The following is a 10,000-nucleotide window of genomic DNA, read 5'->3' as shown; positions in this document are numbered from 1 at the left end:
CAAGGATCATGATCAGCGGTCTGGCGAAATTATGTCTGGTAGATCCCATATGACGTTTTTTGGTTTCATTAACACCTCACAGTCATCCTAACGTGGTTCCAGTTGCATTACTATGCAGATGTTGACACAAATGATACATTTACTGTGTATTACTATTAGTGTGAACATTAAACAATACTCTAAATGGAGTTTTGCTCAAACTTCGAATGATAGCTGCAAATGATAATGAAAGATATGTGCCAACAAAACATCGGAGTTAAGCTGTTGAAAGATTGTGGTTTTACGCTTAAATATAAATGTTAAACGTAATAAAGGTAGAGTTGTTTGCAGGAAAGTGAAGATTGTTCAGATAGAGAGAGAAGGGTAGGATGAATAGAATCAGAAGAAAAGTGAATAGAGGGAAAATAGAAAAATAGAAGAAGAAAAAAAACACGCGGAGGGTTGGGGTGACAGGGAAAAAGGATATGACTACACACATACAGATGTACTTAGAACTATAGATGTGGATATATGAACATACGTGTACATACAATATGTACAATTGACTTAATTTTTTTTAACTACTACTGTGGTTCATATATTTTGCTGGATCTTACAATAGTTTTGGTTTATATTGTGTAAAGACAATAAGAACAAAGCTCTACTGTGGTTCATATATTTTGCTGGATCTTACAATAGTTTTGGTTTATATTGTGTAAAGACAATAAGAACAAAGCTCTAATAGAGTAATTGCTGTTGCATATCGACGATGCAAAATAGAAAACTTCAGTTCTTGTTTTTCCTCTCTTGATTTTCTTTCGTTTTTACTCTCTCCCCCAATCTTGCGCTTAATCTTTTTCCCTCATCCTCCCTTTTCTTCCCTTTTCCTTTCTCTCTTCCACTCTCCCCCATCAACCTTTCACACACTCCCTCACTCCTCCCCTCCCCTCCTACATTCCCCGTTCTCGCTCTCCCTCACTCTCCGATACTCTCTTTCTTTCTCCTTCCCTCTTTCCCTTCCCCTTTCCCTCTCGCTTCTCTCTCTCTCTCTCTCTCTCTCTCTTCTTCCCTCTCCGTCCTTCTTTTTTCCTCTCCCTTCTTTCCTACCTATTTATTCCTCTCCATCCATCTTCACTATTTCTCCTCTTCCATCTCTCTCTCTTCCCCTCTCTCTCCTTCCCACTCCCCCTCCTCCCTCCCCCTCTCCTCCTCCCTCCCTCCACTCCTTCCGCCCTTTCAGTCTCTCTCCCTCATTTTTTCTCTCCCTCCCTCTCTATCCCTTTCCATTCATCTCTTTTCCTCTCCCCCCAACTCCCTCTCCCCCTTCCTTTTTTCTTTTCCCTTCCTCGACCTCCTCTCCCACTTCTTCCTCCTCTCTCCCTCTCTTTACCCTCCTTTCCTTCACTCTCCTACTTTCTCCCTCGTCTTTCCTTCCTTCCTCCCTTGCTGATTCGCTTTCGAACCCTTTGGGAATTAAACAACTTAGTTGCGGCAAACGGCAAACGACATTATTTAGCTTAGAGAAATTATGAAACGCAAAAGGTCAGTGGAGGAGAGGAGAAGGAGGGAGAGAAGGACGACAGAGGGTGGTGCATTACTCACCTCTTTTGTTTGAAGACCTTTCCTCCTCCTCCTCCGGAGTCTCTTCTTACAAACCATCGAGTCCATTTCTTTATCCATCTTTGTCTACAACTTCGCTTTCATGTAATATCATATTCATCCACGTATATCCAATCTCAAAAGTTTTAGACCCAGGCCTTGAATTTAACTATTCAAAATACACATTCCCCTTTATCAATATTTCATGTGCTCCTCTACATCAATTGTCTGTAATTTTTATTTATTTATTGCTATAGTTTCATTAGTACAACAGAATCCTGGGATGGGTAATTGTAGGCTACATTTAGGAGCAGTGAAATGGATTTTGAAGTTTAAGGAGACATTACAAATGAGCTTATTTGAAGCTTCAGGACTTAAGCTTCACTAATGATAAAATCCCACCAACCAATCAACAAAAGAATAACAAATATTGATTCCTACAAGGTCATTCACATTAACATTACTACCATCAACATTATTGCCAAAAACACACGCACACGCATACAGACACAAACGCACGCACACGCACACACACATACGCACACACACACACACACACAAACACACACAAAAGGCGTACTCGTTTGTATAGGTAAGCATGTACACACAAGACGCACACGTACACTTGTAAGTATACATAGTTTCACATAGAGACGTACACGAAATCATACACATACACATACTCATATCCAAAGTTAATCTCTTCGTAATTATTATCAATTTTATACCTAGTTCTCACTAACTCATCGTCATTTTATTCAGTAAAGGACAAGATATTAAGGTGGTTATGTTTCAAGTAAATCATTTCATTGTTATGACGGTCTTTACATATTTTGCTCTGACTCACACTGTGTGATTTTAATCTTCGTCTATTGAAAAAATATTCGCTTGAAGAGATTGAATATCAACAGGGGTTCCTCCCCATAACTTTTATTGGTTTCTACACACACGCACACAAACACAGATACACATACGAACACACACACACAAACACATATACACACACACATGAACACACACACACACACACACATACACACACACACACACACACACACACACACACACACACGCACACACACACACACGCACACTCACTCACACACACACACACACACACACACACACACACACACACACACACACACACACACACACACACACACACACACACACACACACACACACACATACACACACACACACACACACACACACACACATACGCACACAAACAGACACCCACAGACACCCACTCACGCACCCACCCACACACACACACACACACACACGCATACAGACACCCACTCACGCGCGCACGCACGCGCACACACACACACACACACACACACACACACACACACACACACACACACACACACACACACACACACAAAACCATCATAGAAATATCGAGGTAGCTAGAACGAGGAGAGTAAGAACAGTGATCACGCTGAATCCTGTCACGGAACGTAGGATCATTGAGGTCCCAAAACTATGGTATAATTTGCCTTTTTTTTTTTTTTTTTTTTGTGTGTGTGTGTGTGTGTGTGTGTGTGTGTGTGTGTGTGTGTGTGTGTGTGTGTGTGTGTGTGTGTGTGTGTGTGTGTGTGTGTAACGTTACCTCTCTGTGTAACAAAGTTGATGAACTCACTGCTACTGTTTTGTCACTTAATGTGGGTGTAGTTGCAGTTACAGAAGCATGGCAAATAGTGCCCGAAATTTGCCAAATTGGGAATTACGTACTCCATCACAACCTTAGAAATGGGAGGCGAGGAGGTGGAGTGGCCGTGTACTCGCTGAAAGTTTTAAATGCCTCTGAGTTACCCGTCGACATCCCTAAGGGCCTAGAAACTATATGGTTGCGGTTAACCACCCCCCTCACACCCTCGCCACACAGCCTCCATTGTTCTGTGTGTAGTGTATCGGCCGACGCTTTGGTGGAACACATTATTAGTACAGCAGACAGTCTCAGGGCCAAATACCCCGGTGCTAGGCTGGTCCTATGTGGGGATTTCAATGAGTTAGACACCAGTGATATTCAAGAACATCTACATATATCACAACACGTCAACTTCCCCACACATGGCGCCAACACGCTTGACCTCATTCTTAGTGACATGAATGAACTGTACCTCCCCCCGGTTGGTCGGTCCATCCATTCGTCCATCTTGTGGTTACCGGCCGGCACCACTTCGTTGGTACTCAGCATCACCACCCGCTTTCACAGGCCCATGCCCGACTCACACTTGCGTGAATTTGGACAATGGATTACTCAACATTCACGGACAGAGATGCTCGGGAGTTCAGGAGAGAGTTCAGGAGAAGTGGGACAACTATATCAATATAATTACGCAGGCCTTCCATTATCATTTCCCTTTGAAGCAAATGCGGACGCACTCAGCCGATGCCCCATGGTTTACTCCCAGGATTAAGAGATTGATTAAAGAGACTGATTCAACAACGTGCTAAAGCTTTTTACACTGACATAAACCTTTTTAAACAACTCCAGATATGGATCAAAAGGTCTCCTGTCGGCATGCTCCGCCTTTGTAAAAAGAGCCAAGAAGATGTACTACCCCAACAAGATCAAGCACTTACAGCAGAACAGCAGCCTGTGGCTTAGCAGGGTTAAAAGCTTATGTGGTATGAGGCAGGCATCTGACATCCCCCTTCTGTCACAATTCCCACTAACCCTTGCGGCTGAGCAATTAAATAACCATTTTTCGCCTCCATCTGTCAAACGCTGCCCGGCATTGACCTCTCTCTCTTCCCTGCCCTCCTCCCCTCCCCTTCTTCCTCCACAGTTCATGTTTTTTCAAGTTTTCAAGAAGCTCGCTAGTATCAAATCAAAACGGGCACCTACAGCCGTAGACTTACACATCAAACTTTATCGTGAATTTGCTCGCGAACTTGCCATCCCGATCTCTTCAGTAATCAACGCCTCATTTAAGTAGAGCAAATGTCCCACGGATTGGAAGACAGTCTTCACCACTCCCATCCCCAAATCTTCCAGTCCCCAATCCTTTCGTGATCTCAGATCAATCTATCACTCCCATTCCTAGTCTTATTTGTGAGGATTTTGTCTTCGAGTGGGCATACTCCAAAATCAACAAATTCATTGATGCCCAGCAGGTTGGTAACGTGAAAACACTCTCCATCACTCACTATCTTATCAGCTTCCTTGATTTTATCTATAAAAATCTTGAGCAGCGCAAGAATTCACTTGCAGTGGTGTTCATTGACTTCAAGAAAGCCTTCGATCTTGTAGATCATACCACTATCATCACCAAAGCCAAATGGCCTTCCTACCTCCTTGGTGGCTTGGATGTCTGACTTCCTGATGGATCGTTGTCAAGCTGTCAGATATCACGGACACGTCTCTGCAGTCCAGCATCTCTCCTGTGGGGTACCTCAGTGAACAAGAATGGGGCCACTGTGTTTCCTGATACACATCAACGATGCCCTGGGAGACACCGCACAGGTGGAAATATGTTGATGACTGCACTGTGGGGATCCCTGTGTTCAACACTGACCTGAATTACGACCCACTGTAGGACACGCTGGACAAGCTACACACATGGACAGTGCACAATAAAGTCTCCATCAACCACAAGAAAACTGTGGTAATGCACTTCCAAACCTCCAATGACGCTCTCCCCCCTCCCCTGCTGACAATTGATGGCCACCCCCTACAAGTGGTCCAGTCAACTAAGCTGCTGGGGATAACCATCGACAACAAGTAGACCTGGAAGGAGAACACCGCCAACACCGTCAGTCTAGCCTCCTACAACCTGTATATACTGCGTCCACTGAGTTCATTAGGGGCCCAGGCTGAAGATCTCAAGACCATCTACACTTCCTTCATTTTACCAAAGTTGATGAACGCTTCACCCTCCTGGGCCTCCTCACTCACTATGACGCAGCAGCGTCAGCTTGAGAAAGTGCAGAAACGAGCCTGTCGCACAATCCTTGTCAAATATAACACAACCTACCAGCATGCTCTCACCACACTTGGACTACCCACCTTTGCTGACCGATATCTTCATAATCTGAGGTCGTTTGCGATCACCCTGGTTAAACATCCTCGGCACCGGGACTTGCTACCTCCTCAGGTACCACGACCACGGCTGGAGATGCGGCACCATAATTCCATCAAGCCGATCAGAGCACGTACCGACCGGTATAAGAAGAGCCCCACACCGACATTTGTGGACTTAATCAACAAAAAGAATTAACATTGTTGTTCCTCACACCTATTACTCAGCTTACGTTTTTTTTGGGTCTGTTTTATGTATGTATATATATATATATATATATATATATATATATATATATATATATATATATATATACATACATTATATATATGTTACACACACACACACACACACACACACACACACACACACACACACACACACACACATATATATATATATATATATATATGTATATATATACATATGTATATGTATATATAATATACATCTATATATATATATATATATATATATATACGTGCGTGTGTATATATATATATATATATATATATATATATATAGACATAAATATATATATATATATATATATATATATATATATATAGAATTGAATTTGACCACTGCTTGTGCAAGAATAAGCTTCTTGTTGAAGGATTCAACCTTTCTAATAGTGCTTCTTTGTTCTTCATGAAGTCGGAATAAAAGATTGCCGAAGTTCATATTGTGTATTATACGACGTTTCGCCCTTCTTAGAGCATTTTCAAGTACATCTAAATGGTAATAGAAACAATTTATATATATGACAATAGGTGAACTGGGAAAGCTTATACAAAATAGTGAAGAAAGATCAAAGATCTTATGTGGGAATTATGTCCGTGGCACTCCGTGGGGTGCTGGGAGGGTCAGTTGTTCACCCAGTGAAGCTAGAGCCACGGAGGTTGTACCTCCCTGTACATTTATGGATGGAGCCTTCTCTCGAATATGGAGGGCCTCCAGGATCTCCAGACGATGAAAGTTATGTGCGGAGTCGATGATCTTTGTATTTTCCACCAGGATCTTTCTAGTCAGGGAGGAGTTATGTTTTTCCGAAAAATGTTTCTTCGGGGCACCAGCTTGTGGATGACACGTTAATCTTCTGGAGAGAGAAGTGGTCGTCATTCCTATGTAAGATACAGGACGAAGCTTACAGTCTTCGTGCGGGCAGATGAACTCATAGATGACATTACTCCTCCGTAGTGGGTTGAGGTTACGGGTCGGGTTATTTCGCAGGATGAGGTTTGACGTTTTAAAATTCTTATAATAAACCCGAAGCTCCAGCTTTTCTCCAGGGTCGGATGGTTGTACACCGCGTTCAACAATTTCCCTGAGGATTCTTTCGTCCGTTCGGTAAGCCGTACTCATGAAAGCTCTGTAATTAAGAATAATTGAGGGGCGTTTCTCGGGAGGGATGGTGTCATGCTTTAGGTAGTTCTCCATTTTTCGTCGGATGACTTCTTGTACGTCCTTATTGGGGAATCCATTGTTAACAAGGACTTGCTGCAAGCGTTGAAGCTCTTGGTGTAAAAGAGGCCATGTGGAGCAGTGCGTGAATGCCCTGTTCACGTATGAACGTATGACGCTTTTCTTGTAGGCTGCAGGGCATTCTCCATCCGCATTTAAACATCTACCCTCGTTCGTGCTTTTAACGTATACAGTGGTGGTAAATCTATTAGGAGAGCAGATAAATCCGCGGTGTATGTCCTTATGACAAAAGAAGAGTACCTGCAGAAAATGAGTACGATCCTTGGAGACACTTCCAAATTACAAAGAATTTCCCAGGATCCTTCCAACAAGTTGAAAGCGAAGTGTAACAACATCATCGACACCATCAACGCCAAAAAGCACGAACGAGGGTAGATGTTCCATATTCGAGAGAAGGCTCCATCCATAAATGTACAGGGAGGTACAACCTCCGTGGCTCTAGCTTCACTGGGTGGACAACTGACCCTCCCAGCACCCCACGGAGTGCCACGGACATAATTCCCACATAAGATCTTTGATCTTTCTTCACTATTTTGTATAAGCTTTCCCAGTTCACCTATTGTCATATATATAAATTGTTTCTATTACCATTTAGATGTACTTGAAAATGCTCTAAGAAGGGCGAAACGTCGTATAATACACAATATGAACTTCGGCAATCTTTTATTCCGACTTCATGAAGAACAAAGAAGCACTATTAGAAAGGTTGAATCCTTCAACAAGAAGCTTATTCTTGCACAAGCAGCGGTCAAATTTAATTCTATATGTATTAAGGAAGATCTGCTACCTACCTTTACGAATATATATATATATATATATATATATATATATATATATATATATATATATATATATATGTATATATATATATATATATATATATATATATATATGCATATATATATACATTTTTATCAACCCCAATACACTTTAATTCTAAGCTATCAACATACGCTATCAAGAGAGCGTATTGGTTTAAGTCACTGTAACTTTGTTACGGGTTAGCTGGGTTCGAATCCTCGGTTCGTCCACGTTTCAATTTCCAACGGATGCTTCCATCGAGCGATTCTTCAGTCTCGACTGCGATGGCATGGAATTAAAAGTTATTTGTGGTTGAAAAAAAATCTATATACACTTATATATATGTTTTATGTGCGCCTTCTGAGTGTTTTTATGTGCGACTTCTGGGTGTTTTATGTGCGACTCAGAGTCGCACATAAAACACTCAGAATACTTTATAAGAAAGATAAAAAGTCACAACCTACCAAAGAGTAGAAAATTACTAAGTCTACATGTAGTTTCGTTATTCACACAGATTGATGTAACGGTAGTTTTAGAGTTTTTGGAGGAAAAATTACAACCATACCAAAACCAGCTACCACTGCCACTAGAAAAAATAATAAGCTTAACAAAACTTTGCGTCAACACTAATGTTTTTTTCATTCAAAGATCTTCATTATAAACAGAAATTCGAATGTTCCATGGGCTCTAATCTCTCGCCAGTTCTAGCCTTTTTATATATGGAATATTTTGAATCAGTGCTACTACCGGAAATTAAACCACCCGCAATGTTTTGGCACAGATATGTTGATGACATCTTTACGGTTTGGGACGATGAATGGGGTTCCTTCCAAGAATTTTACAACAAACTTAATCACCTAACGAACAACATCAAATTCAAGGTGGAATGGGAAATAGATCACAAATTACCTTTTTTAGATATCTTAATAATTAGAAATGCGGAGTCTTTATCGTTCACAGTTTATAGGAAGCCCACCCACACAGGGAGCTACCTACATTTCTTTAGCCACCATCCTGACAAAATAAAATATAGTGTCGCTTCAGGCCTATTCTTACGGGCTTTGAGAATTTGTAGTTCCCAATATTTAGACATGGAACTAATTTCAGTAAGAAGTCAACTAACAAAATTAGGATACCCGTCGTGGTTTTTACAAAAAGCTCTTAGTAAGGCCAAAATTAGTTTTTACAAATCAGATTCCCATTCCGCCATGAATCATAAGTGGGATAATAGATGCATAAAATTACCTTATAATAAATCAATTAATGACTTGTCTCATTTGTTACCAAAGGATAAAGTAAATTTTATCTTCAACTATCCCAACAACTTGTTCAGTAAAGTTGTCAATATACATCATAGAACCAAGAGTAATACAACTCCTGGAGTTTATAAGTTACCTTGATTAGATTGCAAGGATGTATATTGGGGACAAACGGGTAGAGACTTCACTACCAGGGTCAAGGAACACAAGCACTCTGTAAAGCATGGGCAGGAAAATTCCGTGGTATTTCAGCATGTCGCCAACAAAAACCATCGGATAAATTGGGACGATGCTGAAATAATTTACAAATCCAAATGTAGTTTCAGAAGAAAAATGGTAGAATCCTCTTTGATAAACAATTTTCCAAATTATAACATTTCTTATGGTCAATGGTCACCAGATTGTATTTCTTCATTTGCAATAAATAAAATGTTACCATCTACATTAGCGATGGACAAAAGCCACCGAGGTCCATGCAACGCCGGACACGTGACCTGAGCCCCCGTCCCTTCCTGCTTACTTCACTACTTCTATATAAATACACATTGTTCTCTACTCTGTAATTCATGTCTGCTGAAGAGGATCACAGTAAGTGATCGAAATATACAGATCTCTATACTTTCGCTTATTCTTCTTCAAAAGTGGGTCATCAGTATTGATATATATATATATATATATATATATATATATATATATATATATATATATATATATATATATATATATATATATATGTTGAAGTATGTAAGACAAATGAGTGGAAGGGTGGTGAGTTAAACACAAAGAACAGTTGGAGTTTTATTCACTGACGTTTCGTCCTTACCAGGACATTCTCAA

Source organism: Oratosquilla oratoria, chromosome 34, assembly GCF_046742065.1.
Source record: "Oratosquilla oratoria isolate Oo_2021 chromosome 34, ASM4674206v1, whole genome shotgun sequence".
Classification (NCBI taxonomy): Eukaryota; Metazoa; Arthropoda; class Malacostraca; order Stomatopoda; family Squillidae; genus Oratosquilla; species Oratosquilla oratoria.
Note: the sequence above shows the minus strand (reverse complement) of the source record.